We start from the raw sequence: 14,961 nt of genomic DNA, 5'->3' as shown, positions 1-14,961 counted from the left end.
TAGCTGATGCCCTTAGCTGCAGATCTATAGATAGTTTGTCTTACTTGCGAGCAGAGAAAATGGAGCTAGCGTACAAGCTTCATCAGTTACCCAGCCTAAAAGTTTGATTATTGGACTGAGGTGATGTAGGAGTTACAGTTCAGGATACGGAAATATCCTACTTAGTAGCTAAGGTTAAGGAACACCAGTATGAGGATCCTTCTTTGATTCGGTATAGGGAACAACCTCACAGAAAAAGAAGTCACCCTTTGAGATTACAAGGGATTGAGTTCTGAGGAATCGAGGCATATTTTGTATCCGGATGTTGCAAGGTTACGTCAGCAGATTATGGCAGAAGCTCATTATTCCTGCTATTCTATTCATCCAGGGTCGACGAAGATGTACTATGATATCAGAGAGTTTTATTGGTGGAATGGTATGAAGAACGATATAGCAGAATTCGTGGCCCAATGCCATGATTGTCAACAGGTAAAGGTTGAGCATCAGAAGCCTGGTGGGTTGTTGCAAGTTATAAAGATTCTGACTTGGAAATAGGAGGTGATTAATATGGATTTCATTGCAGGCTTACATCTTTCCCAGCGCAGGTTTGACTCGATATGGGTGATTGTTGATAGACTCATGAAGTCAACATATTTTCTACCTGTCAGGACTACTAATTCCGCTCAAGATTACGCGAAGCTATATATTAAGGAGATAGTGCGACTTCATGGTGTTCCAGTATCTATTATTTCAGACAGAGGTGCACAGTTCACAGCGAATTTCTAGCGATCCTTCCAGAACGGTTTGGGGACAAAGGTGAACCTCAGTGCAGCATTTCATCCGCAGACAGATGGGCAGGCTGCGCGTACTATTCTGATGCCCGAGGATATGCTACAAGCATGTGTGATAGACTTCGAAGGTAGCTAGGATGATCATTTGCCACTTATTGAGTTTGCATATAATAATAGATACTATTCCAGTATCCAGATGGCCCCGTATAAGGCCCTATATGGGCAGAAGTTTAGATCTCCTATCGGATAGTTTGAGATTGGAGAATCAAATTTGATAGGGTCTGAATTGGTTCAGCAGGCGGTGGAGAAGGTTGAGCTCATTCAGGAGAGATTGCTAGCAGCTCAGAGTCGCCAGAAGTCTTATGCAGATAACAGACGACGAGACTTGGAGTTCCAGGTAGATAACTGGGTGTTTCTGAAGGTATCACCTATGAAAGGTGTTATGAGATTTGGTAGGCCAAGTAGCTCATGAGTTGGATTTACCTTCAGACTTGGAGTCTGTACATCCAGTTTTCCATGTATTCATGCTTTGCTAGTGCATCAGAGATCCTTCCAGGATTGTGCCTGTAGATGATGTCTAGGTTACAAAGCAGTTATCATATTAGGAAGTCCCTAGTACTATCTTAGATTTTCAGGTTTGTAGGTTGCGAACCAAAGATGTAACTTCCGAAAAAGTACTTTGGAGAAATAAGAATGTAGAAGAGATGATTTAGGAAGCCGAGAAAGATATGAAGTCTAGATATCCTCATTTGTTTTCGGGCCCAGAGCAGATACAAACTATGACACCATCGTCTACAGGTATGTATTATTTATCAGTTACTCTTGTTGGTCGTGTATTGTTGTAGCCTTGTGTGGAATTGTACTGTGTTGTTGGGCTATGTGGCAGGTTGGTAGTAGTGTAATTATAGAGGAGACTCTGCCAAAGAATTTATAGACTCCTAAGAGTGCTAACATTCGAGGACGAAGGAGATTGGAATACTAGCCCGACAGTTTCATTGCGAGATTTTGGTTGACAACTTGTGGTATGTTAAGACTAACATTCCTTCTTTTCGTGTGATCCTTATGAACAAAGCGAAAACATAACGCTACTCCATAATGATTCTATTCTTAGTAGCTAGGGATGTTCCATGTTGATTCATGTTCTAGAATGTTCCAGTAAGTCCTTCTTCAGATTCAATATGATTCATAGAGTAACTTGTTGACGAAAATGCTATCTCATAACGATGTTCAGAGGTGTAACGACCTTACGTCACTCCGACGGATTCATGATATACTCTTATCATATTCATGCATTGCATTATATATATATATATATATATATATATATATATATATATATATATATATATATATATATATATATATATATATATATATATATATAAGTATGTATGTATGTACAGACCTATGACCCCTCAGGCGTTATATACGCGTATATTATGTATTATCTATATGGGGTATGGGGAAGGTGATGACGTTAAATGCGCACTAACGTCCCTTTTCTGGAGGCGCTGTGTTTCACCCTTGTAGGTTGCTGTTCAACTAATATTAGAGCACTTCCCTTTTTTCGGAGTTTCTGTTGTGTTTTGGTACGTTATACTTTTGTGTGCATATGGATATGGCGGGGCCCTTGTCCCCACCTTGTTATGTCATATACTCCAGTAGAGGCTTGTAGAAAATATGGTATGGTTAGACATCGTGTTGCCCCCTTGGCCTATATTTTTGTTTTATAGTATTCCATGATGGCCTTGTCAGCTTGCACAGTTTTGTCCAGCATAGTTATATAGTATGTCTTTTCGGGCTCATCCCTTTTTCAGCATATTTCTCTTATGATCTAGCAGATTTCCATCCGATGACCGTCATTGTCCACCCTTGTTTATAATTATGAGAAGAAACCTGTAACGACCCACCTGGTCGTTATAGTGCTTTTGACCTAATTACCCTGGTTGACCCTTCCCCATGTCGTGTTAGTATGATATATAACTTAATAAAGTCATTGGGTTGGGTTCCGTAAGGTTCAAGTGTAAATTGAGTCATTCATGGAGAAACTAGTTAAGTTGACGAGTTAGAGTTGACCATGGTCAACGTCGGGTTAGGATGACCCCGTGTCTATGTTTTGGAAGTTCCAATATGTTATTATGATGATTTTGAACTTGTCGAAAAGTTTTGGTCAGGTTCCAAAGAGTTTCAGATGGGTTTGGGGTTTTGTCGCGCTCGTATTCGGTGTTTTCGCCGGAGGTCTGTGCATAAAAATGGCTCCAGATTGATCATCCAACCTTTTTTTTAGTGCGGTTTGAACCATTAGATCCGTATCGAAATTACAAAGCTATAGGAAAAAGAATCGACGCGTTTGGCCTCCGGATGAGGGAGTTATGCCCGTTTTCGTTCGGGCTGTTCCAGCTAGCTACTGGCAGCGACCAAAGAAACCGCCACAGCGGCCAACTGGGCAGTAGGTCCGTTTTTAGTGTCTTTTTTCAAGTTTTCCCATCCTAAACCCAAAAACACTTTCTTAGAATTTGAGAGGCTATTTTCCTAGGGCTAGGGTGAAGTTTCTCCTTGAAGGTAAGTGCAAACCTCTACGAGATTCATTATTTCTCCTTCCTCAAATCCCTTGACAAGCTTAAGCTCCATTAACGGTGAGTGCAAGATTAAAACCCAAGAATTGATGAAACCTTCAATAATTGGAGGGTTGGGGAGAGAGCAATCGAAAATCATTCACAAGCACTTTGGGGTAAGATTCTAACCTAGTATTCATTATTTATTTGTCGATTATCATCATCTCATAGTCATTCCTACACACTAATTGTGAAGAACTAATGGGTTAAGAACCCTAGGGCTAAAAATAGAAAAGATGAATTTGGATATCTTATGATGAATAGAATTTCATGAAATTAAGATTGTAGGTTAACTAGATGATGGGTAACATAATTGTGCACTAAATTTCCCATCTTACCCTCATGAACCCGGATTCACATTGTAGGGGTATTTTAGACATTTTTCTAAAAGTATAGCAATACTAGTATCGCTGGACTCGTTTAGACTCGTAGAGTACAATTTTGACTATATTGTATCTGAATTTTTAATGAAATTCCAGTTTTTCCCTTGTGGCTCGGGTTTAGCTATTTTGGGTCCATTTTGGGGTTTCGGGTAAAACTATGACAATATGGGTATCCTTAGATTCGTATTTTGACATAGAATTCATAATTGATAGATGTTAATAGTTTTGAGGTTCTCCAAAGAGGAAGGAAAGGCTATGGTTTGGCAATTCGAGACTGTTGCTCAGCATTCCAGGTAGGTTATAGCTTACTTTAGTTAGACTTTAATTAGCGAAACGTATGTATTGTATAGAATTGATGGGAGAAAGCATGATTAGGTCTTCAGACATGGTGTTTTGGTTGGATATTAGCTAGGTTGGTATGACTTCTGATTTTGTGGGCTCGTCGCCGTTACTTTACGTACTGAAATATGAGGTGTAGTTGTATTCATACTGTGGCGATTCGAGATGGATTTCTATTCAGTTGATTGTTGTTGATGGTGGCTTGTTGCCCTATTATTGTGATTAGACTTATTGCCTAAATTGTCGTGTTGTACCCAGTTCTCTCTTATTATGACATATATTATCAGAGAAAGGAAGGATAATGAGTTTAGGCTTGAATTGTGATATAAACCTATGACAGTACGTAGATGAAAACTTGATGTATGATTGCTATTGATGATAATATATAGAAAAGTGGAGCTTCTTGGTGATACAAGACTTAGTTGTGAGTCGTACTTGCTACATGTGGAAGTAAAGAGGGACATAGACTATTATGTTGGTTGAGATGATTGTATGATTCATTTCATCGCTGAGTTGATCCAAGTCTTGATATGACTTGTGACTTTGTGAAGTGTACCTGCAGTGTTGCTTTATTGTCTTTTATTGAATTACCACGTTTACACTCATTTATGCATTCATACACTCATGCATAATGGAAATGGTTTGGAAGACTTGTGGCATGATGTCTTGTGTTTGACATTGATATTGCTGATTGTTCATAGTCCATACATACTAATGAACTGAAATACATTGAGACATACATCGTGATGTGAAATTGTGCATAAGTAAATATAATCTTCTTGATGAACTTGTGATACAAATTGATGACAATTGTGGTGAGAAGCTAATATGATCTTCTCGATAAAAATAATATACTACTTGATAATTGCTCATTAAGAGGGATGTAACAGTGTTTCTTGTATAATCTAGTGGCTCCGGGTCCGAGGCTCTTTCCGGAATGGAGCATGTATAAGCTCGAGTCCGAGGTAAATTTCGAGCGGAAGGCAATAAGTGACTCGGGTTCGAGGAGTGTTCCGGAATGAGTGATACATGATGTGGATCCATGACCGAGGTTCATTCTGGGGCGGAGGATTTATGGCTCGGGTCCGAGAAGTGTTCCAGAAAGAGTGATACATGGACACCATGGGTCCCCTGCAGGTCATGACTACTGAACTATGACATCACTAGCATGTGTATTTGGCCAGTGCATTGCATTGCACATCATCATATTTTGCATTGCACATCATTACATTTTATTTTCCATTATTATATAGCTCGTATAGTTCTGCTTTTGGTGTGTTTGCTGAAACGGTTGTTGTGGTATTGATATGATCATTGACCGAGTTAAATTGTGGATTAGTGACTCTACCTATGGAAGGAACTTGGACTTTTGATTATCAGGTGAGATTATTGAGACTTGACAGACTTGTGGTTAAAAGCTTCATCTCAGGCTGTGACTCTGTTATGGGATATTCTATGACTTGGATTTGAGTATAAAGTGTCTATCTGTTTATCTTGTTGATTTTATGCTTATATACGTGAACTAATCTTTGTCGGCCTATGATGCTTACCGGTACATAGTGTTTGTACTGATACTACCTTGTTGCACCCTTTTTTAGTGCAGATTGTGTTCCAGAGATTCCATCCAAATTACATCTCTAGCTTGAAGCTAGTTTGCTCGATCAGATCCGAGGGTGAGCTTCTACCCATGCCATGCCACATGAAGATCTCTCTTTTCAGATGTCTAATTTCATTCTAGACATTATTTGTTATTATAGTTGAGATATACTTCATTCTTTAGACATTGCTGGTTAGAGTCCTTGTACGATGACTTTCAGATCTTGGGGGTGTAATAGTTAAGACTTCCGCATATTATCTATTAATTTATTAATTTTTTTATTTATTTATTCATCCACTTATCTATTGGCTGTTAATAAATGATTAAGAAGTTGAAATTGGCTAATGATTAATGGGTTAACAGGTAAGGGCTCGCCTACTAGTGATAATAAGGTAGGTGCCCGCACGATCGGTAATTAGGGTTGTGACAAAACCGTGGTTAGTGGTGCTTGGCAGGTAAGGCCCGGGTGCCCGTCATGGCCCTTCAGTTTGGGTGATGACATTTGGTATGGATCTAGTCGGACAAACGTTTTCAATTGTCTCCATTTTTTCTCTGATAATCCTTGCCTGCTCTGGTTTGTATATAGTGTATAATAAAGGTAATAATATATGTATAATTAGTGTGTATACATTATACGCTAAGTATACATTGATTATACATCTATTATACACAAATTATATAGAAAAATGAGTGTGGTATATTACAGTAGGTACTGATATATATTTTATGGAAAGTGTATATGAAAAGTGTACTGATAAAAATGCACTCCCTCCATCCCAATTTATATGATGTAGTTTGACTGGATACGGTGTTTAAGAAATAAAGGAAGCCAAAGATATTTGTGTGGGTATAATCACCTCGTTAAGTGTAAAATGTAAGTTTAAAGTTAAATTGTTTCCAAATAAGGAAATATCTCATTCTTTTTTGGACTGACTAAAAAGGAAAGTGTTTCATATAAATTGAGACAGAGGGAGTATATAATTGATAATGTGTATATAAATTGTATAATAAATATATATAAAGTGTATAATAAATGTATATAGTGTAAAATATAAATTTTGGCTACAATATATCTTTTGATTTTATGTAGCCATCCGATTGTCAAAATTTTCACCGGATTGACTATTTATGTCCTTGGCCTTATAAATAAGGGAAAATGGTCAAATTTGCCCATGTACTCTTGCAAATAAGCTATATTTCCTCTTTGTTATACTTTTTTGATATATTTTCATTTATCATCCAACTTTAGGGTCATATTTGCTCCTGTGCTCTATTTTCGGGCAATATTTACCCTCCATTTGTTAAATCCTCTTTTCCCTACTTTTATTTTTCTACGTGGAGCTTACGTAGAATTTGTTTCTCCCAATTTAAATTAAAAATAAACCAAACTACCTACTTCCCCTATTGTCTTCTCCACCACACCCCATTTAGGAATGTTTATAAATGGCACACCCCGACGAGGAGCATGACGGGCACCGACCTATAGGCCGGATACCACCTAGTGTAACAGTTACCATGATTATCATATAATATGACTCAAACATGACTCGAAGGACACCTGCATGTAGAAAAGGCCCAAATACATTAATATGCAATAATTCAACATATATATATATATATATATATATATATATATATATATATATATATATATATATATATATATATATATATATATATATATATATATATATATATATATACATAAGCGAGCCGGCAAGGCCGCTACAACATAAGTGTCATAAAGCCGGCAAGGCTATCAGGAGAATACCAAAATCAAAACATGATCGACAAGGCCAGACATAATGTCTACATACCCCACTGTGTATATGAGCCTCTAAGAGTGTCCATATGAACATATATCATGATAGCATAAAATACCGAAAGATAGCAAGTTCAGAGAAGTGGCACTTGCCGACCATCCGCTGAAGCTGATAATCCTACTGAAAAGGTCCTCTACTCTGTCTGTCAGGACCTGGCATGAAAAGCAGCGTCCCGTAGGATGGGACGTCAGTACGGATAAAGCACTGAGTATGTAAGGCAGGAAGCAACATCATAAGTGAGACATAAATTTAAAAGAGTAGAAGTAACCCGAGCCATCTGAGGATGTGCAATATGCAATGCATGAGTTTGAAAATCATATGTAAGTATGTATATATATATATATATATATATATAGCACATCATCATCGTATCATCATCTTCCCGCGTCCGGGGTATCATCATAGCATGCCCACTACAGTTGTGTGCACATCTACGTGCCTGCTCGGCCGACTATAGCGCGGCCCGGTATAGTAAAATAGTGCAATACATATATATATAATGCATGAGGAGTCAATGAACTGACATGGGGCCTCTCGGAGTGACGTATGGTCAATAACCTCCAGATGAATTATGAAATTCGTATCGAATCCATGGAAATAACTTAATGATGATAAACATGATAATATTTCAAGAATCAATCAAATAATTAAGACATTAAAATTTGAAATACATAGCATAGGAATGGAGTGAATTTATTATGAAACGCTCGTGTTCATGTTCTAGTTGGATTCGTGCCAAAGAATGAGGGAAACAAACACCTTACATACCTTAGTTGTCAAGCCGTTACTTGAAAGAATTCTTTATTTCGATGTTTTCCCTTCACCCAAACCTATATTGAAAAATATATCCTTAATCATATTCCATCATGTTCATACATCAACTTAGATAAGTTGTATATCAAAGGATGATTCGGGTTACGAGAATTCGGGCAACATTTCCCCTATATCATCTACTTCCTCCAAATTCCAAAAAAACTCCCAAACATCATTAACAACATCAACAATAACATAATCAAGATACTACATGACAAACATATACAAATCTGTCCGAAACTTCCTTCGAAAATCAGTCCATAAGCCAACAACATCGACATATCAAACTACGACCTTTATATTATGTTTTCCTTTACTTTAAACCATTAAAATCCTCCAAAACAACTGAATATTAAAGTTAAGATGAAGAACATACCTTTTTCGATCCAAAAACTCTAAATCCAAACCCTTCTTTCAAGCTTAACATCCATAACATCAATAGCGACATTAGCTATGATGTTGCCACAAGCTTCCCGAGCCTAGATTACATAACCTCCTTATGATTTCTTGGTTTTAATGATAAGGAATGTTGGGAGAGGTGTGCTAGATGTTTCTATAACTATAAGGGTGTAAGAATGAGGTATAAATGAGTGGGCGTTGGTATTTATAGGGTGGAAGGTCGGTTTCCACCGTCTCAATAATTGTCATTCGCGTTCGCGAGGCCTTGGCTCGCGTTCGTGGAGAAGCCTCTGGCAGCCTATCTTGAAATGTCTATAACTTTCTACTTCGATGTCGTATCAATGAACGGTTTGTTTCATTGGAAACTAGACTCAATGAACTTCAATTTACATAGATTATGCATTCCATAACTCCTCATGTTCTAGGAGATACACCTCCCTCAAGTTGGACCAAAAATTCTATCTGGAATTCTACCAAGTTTTCCCAAAATTTCGACAAACTTAATTCCTTCATTTCGCTTGATCCCGAAACCCTTAGATACTCTCTTATTACTTGTTAAATGTCTTGCTTAACCTTATAAGAGTTCCATGACCTCTCCGGCGTACGTCACTTTACTTACGACACAAACGACGCGAAAATTTTTCGAGGTGTAACAATCAACTTCCTATAAGCTTTACTTTGAAAAAATTTCAGAAAACCCACGAACTCATTTTCTATTGTTATTTACATAGTTACATTGTCATATTGTGTCTGCATAGGTATGTGTACACGTGTGTATATATATATGGCTAGAACTAGTTGACTCCATTAATTCATTTGGGCTTATTATTGAGTCTAGTTCTGTTTCTTCATCACTATCTTGTATTTCTACTTTATGGCTTCGCAATCAGTTCTAATATTATTTCAGGTTTGTTTAAAATATATAATCTAAAGATATTTAATCCGTAAATTACAGCTAATATTTCTGTATCTATGCTACTCATATTTCGTTTTTCTTTATACTTACCACTTTGGTAAGCACATATTTTTTCTTCACTCTTATTACCATATTTATTGGGTTTAGCTTTTAAAACTGCTCCCCATCCTTCGAAACTACCATCTGTTTCGATGATTAAATAGTATGTTTCTAATGGCATATTTAAATCAGGAATATTTTTTATTATTTTCTTTAATTTTTTGTACTAATTTAATATCCTCTATATTGAAATGTTTTTGTCCTGCAGAGCCTGTCTTAGAATATAAAGGTCCTGCTATTTTTCCTAAGTCCTTTATAAAATTTCTTGCATAATTTATTATTCCTAATTTTTTTTGTAATTCTTTAATATTATCTAGTTTGTCTGGCCTTTCTAAAGTTTTTTTAGATATGTGGGGTTGTAATTTAATTTTTCCATCTCCTATGACTACTCCTAGGAGATTTATATAATTTTTACACAATTTCATCTTCTTTTTACTAATTATTATTCCATTATCTGCAAATAATCTAAAAAAAGTTTGTAAATGTTCTAAATGTTCTTTAATATCTTTACTAAATACTAATATGTCATTAACATATACCAATACAAATCTTTTATATTCTCCAAATATACTATCCATTTTTCTTTGAAAAATTGGTGGAGCTGTCTTTAATCTAAATGGCATTACCAACCATTCAAAATGTCCTTCAGGACAAGTAAAGGTCGTCCATTCTATACTTTCTTCATGCATTTTTACCCGTCAGTATCCTAATTTACAATCAAATTTGCTAAATATTTTCTTTCCTTGTATTCTATTTATTAATTCTGTTTTAACTGGTAGTTTGTATCCATCTGTTCTAGTATTATCATTAAGTCTTTTATAATTTATTACCATTCTAGCTTTTCCTCTTATTATTTCGCAATGAATTCTTACGATAAAAGTTGCTGACCTATGTTTAGAGGTAGACCTCCTTATTACACCTAAACAAATTAATTCTTTAATCTGAGTCTTGAAGTCTTCTAAGTCTTGGTTTGTGGCTTCTATTGAGGCTATTTTCATTACGTATTCTGGATTTATTAGATTCTATTTTTATTTTACAGCATGTATTATCATCTTTACAGTCTTCACAACACTTATCTTATTTCTCTTGCAAGTTTCTATGGTCTGTGGTCAGGATTTTTCTATTTCTTATTTTAGTTTCAGTTTTTATCATTTGTACTGGTGTATGAGCAATGTTCTTTAAGAAGATTACCCCATCTCTAGTGAGCAAGCAACTACCGTTATTATATAATATGAAACTTAATCCTAATACAAAATCCACATTTATATTTAAGTCTCTTACCCATATTTTATCCATCTTGTAACTAGGCTTGTAAAATTCTGAGCATGTGTTTACAAAGCTAATTTATGATTTATCCACATAATGTATATATATATATATATATATATATATATTGTGTGTTCCATCCATTTGCATTGTTGCAACTGATTTTTCTAGAGTTTTAATTAAATTTGGTGGAACTATCCTTTTTATTTTTTATACACTTTGTACATCCTAAATCTACTAATGCTAATGTTTCTATTTCATAATCCTCTATTTTAATTCTTGCAAGTATTTTTATTGTACTTAATTTTTTATCTTCATTACATACTAATGCATCGTAGTCTTCTGTACTCATTAATTCTTCTTCTTTATTCTGTATTGGTTTGAGAGTTTTAATTAAATTTGGTAGAGCTATATTTTCAATCTTATCTTCTTCAATGATTCTATTTTTTGTTTTCCTTTTTCTAATTTTTGTATTCTTTTTTCCAGCTCGTTTATTGTTGTCCATAATGTCATTACTCTCAGATTGATTGTAGGGTCATTTGTCTCTTTATTTTTATCTTCTTTATATACTTTTGTGTTAAATTCTTTTTCTATGCACATAATACATCGTTCTAAATAACATATTTTACATTTAACTCTTTTATCTTTACTAGGGTGCTATTTACATAGAAAACATTGGTTACTATCCCATCCTTTGTTTCTTTCAAATTCATGATTACATTCTTTAGAGATATTTACTAATGTGCTTGCTTGCTTGTATTGCTTCTAAATCCAATTTTTCTAGTCCTATCTCATTTATTAGTTCTTCTGAATCTGATGAGTTTGTTTTGATTTTTTCGTCCGTGTCTACACTTACTATGGAGTATATACTTTCATTATCAGACATATATTCAGCTACATTTATTAAAGTTTCTTGAAAGTCTTCTATTAACTGCAAATTTCTTGTTTTATTATTTATTCTTTTTGGGCACGTGTTTGCTAGATGTTCTATACTCCTGCAAGTAAAACATCTAATCTATTTTTGTAATTTCTCTCTGTTCTATATTTTCTAACATGTCTATTTCTATCTAAATAAGGCTTTCTAGCTGATGATTTTCTAAGATAATATTTCTTTTTACTATAACCTTTATTATATTGTGGTTTATACTTTCTATATTTTTTTTTATAATTACCCTTATCATAGCTTTTAGTTGTATATACTATATTCTTACAAAAACGCATTTCCTTTTGTTTTAACTGCTTTTGTATTTGTATATGTGTACATTTTTCTTGTAATATTTCCATTATATGTTGTATTTTATGTCCTATAGACCATTTTGCATTTGGGTTTTGTATTACTCCTTCTCTTTTATACCATTTATGTTTTATTTCTCTACCTAAAGCTCCTGGCAATTTATTAAATAACTTTTTTCCTAATTCTTGATCAAAATCATTTCCGCTAATAGTACAATAATAAAAATAGTCATTTAAGAATTTCTTGATATTAAACAACCTACTTATACTTAATTGTTCTAGTTTTATTAATGCATTTCGTTGTAGTATGATTAATCCACTATTTGGGTCTTTTCCTGTTAATAAACTATGTACTTTATTTGTGAAGTTATAGGGATTGGGTCCCATGGCTACCAAAGCTTGAAATTCTTGTGGGAATTCAAACTTATAGGCTTCCCATAATCCTTTTGTTGATTTTCCTAAAAAAGTTTCCATGTATTTATACATTGTTTCCGCGTCTGTATCTTGATATGTTTTTATATAGTCTGCTACTACTATCCCTTTCCAAAGGTCTATTACCGAGTTCCACATTTGTGGATCATGAGTTGCTATATTTAGTAATTTTCCTTTATTACCTCTTTCTTGTAACCTAATAGGTTCTTCTATTGGCCTCTTTTTCCTTGCCAGTTTTACATTTTCTGTTGCTATTTCTTGACCTGTTCTATATAATCTTCTTCTACGCATATTTCCTATACTAGTGTCTATGTAGTTTGTTGGGTCGTTCTTTGAAATGAGCTAGAACTAGTTGACTCCATTAATTCTTTTTGGCTTATTATTGAGTCTAGTTCTGTTTCTTCATCACTGTCTTGTATGTCTGCTAAGATTTTCTCAAAATTTTCTAATTTCTTTTGTGAAATACTTTCTGCTCTGTATCCCCAATTGTCTATTCTTAATTCACATTTTTTGAAATGTTCTACTGTTTCTTTCAATGTTAAACTTCATATGTACATGTTTTACATTTGAAAGTTCCATTTTTATCTTTTTTATTAATTTCTCTTGCTTTTTCTAAGGCTATGTCTACTTCAAAGTTTTCTTGTGCTATTTCAATGTTCATAAATCCAGATTCAGTATCCTCTAATGTATTTTCTATATCATCATCTAATTCTCTCGAAGTAGTATAGTTATAATCTGTGAATATGATTGAAGTTTCTCCCTTAGAATTGGTATACATTAAATGAGATTCTGGTTTTAATATCTTTTTTTTATTAAAGTCTTCTAAATTCCATTCTAGTCCTACATATTCTTCAGGGTTTAGCTTTGTGGGTTTTATTAATTTTATTCCTCTATTTCCCATTCTAGTGAATATGTAATACAGAAAGGCACATTTGTAATTCTTGACATGACATTGTTGGCTGATCATATTCCATATTGACTATTGGACTTAAAATATGTTGAGATTCATATTATGACGAGATACAGAAAGCATGCATACAGAAAGGCACATTTGACGGGGGTCAGGATGTGGCCGAGTTATGGGCTCGTGATCTGAGGTTAGTTCCGGAGCGAGTGGTACATAGATACCATGGGTCCCCTTCAGGTCATGGCTAATTGGGCAAACATTACCGGTTGGCATGTGTGTACATGATTGAGATACTATTATTGTTGCATTGCATTGCATCGAACATGTATTATTTCTGTTGATGGTTGTGGCTGGACTTATCTTATTCCTGTATTGGCCGACTTCTGTTGATGACATTCTTTGGTTATGTATTGTTGTGCTTATCTACCTATCTTATTAATTTTATGAACGTATGCATAATACTAAGTCAGCCTATGATATCTACCGATACATAGTTTTTGTACTGATACTACCTTGCTGCACAATTTATTTGAGTGCAGATTGTGTGCCAAAGACATCTTCCAGACCTCGTATTTAGCTTGAGGCCAGTTCCTGATTAGATCCGAGGGTGAGATCCTAATCATGCCATGCCGCCTTAAGATCTTTCTTATTTTAATGTCTACTTTCACTGAAGACATTATTTACATTTATAGAAAGTTGTTCATTCTTCAGACCGTTATGTTTTAGACTCCTTGTACGATGACTTTCAGATTTAGGGTTGTGATATTTAGGATTTCCATACCTTTATTTATTTATGGCATGATTAGACAATCTGGTTATTATTATTATTATCATTATATCCGTGAATGTTTTAAAATAGATTAATTAAATGATGATTGGTTAAGGGGGTTGGTTCGCCCACTAGGAGAATTAGTGTGGGTGCCACTCAGGGCTATTTGGGTCATGACAAAGTTGGTATCAGAGCTTTAGTTTCGTTGATCTCATTGTACAAGGAAATGTCTAGTAGAGTCTTGCGAATCGGTACGGAGACGTCTGTACATATCTTCGAGAGGCTATGGGACACTAGGAAAATTCAAATTCTATCATTCTTTCGTGCGACTTGATTCCAATTGGTATCTAGACGATTCAAATTGGTATCTGACTTTTCTTTCTATTCTCTCACAGATGGTGAGGACTCATGCGGCAGCAGCAAAAAATGAGGTACCCGAGCAGGCTGCTGGGGCCGCAGCTTGAGGTAGAGGTCAGGCCAGGGGCCGTGGCAGTGGCATAGGTAGGGGAGCAGTATCACCAACCAGGGGCAGGGCTCCTGTAGCTGGTCAGGCTCGCGCTGGGTCCCCCGAGCCTCAGGTAGTTCCAGATGTGGCAGCAG

Source organism: Lycium barbarum, chromosome 6 (genome assembly GCF_019175385.1).
Source record: "Lycium barbarum isolate Lr01 chromosome 6, ASM1917538v2, whole genome shotgun sequence".
Classification (NCBI taxonomy): Eukaryota; Viridiplantae; Streptophyta; class Magnoliopsida; order Solanales; family Solanaceae; genus Lycium; species Lycium barbarum.
This window is presented reverse-complemented; position numbering follows the sequence as displayed.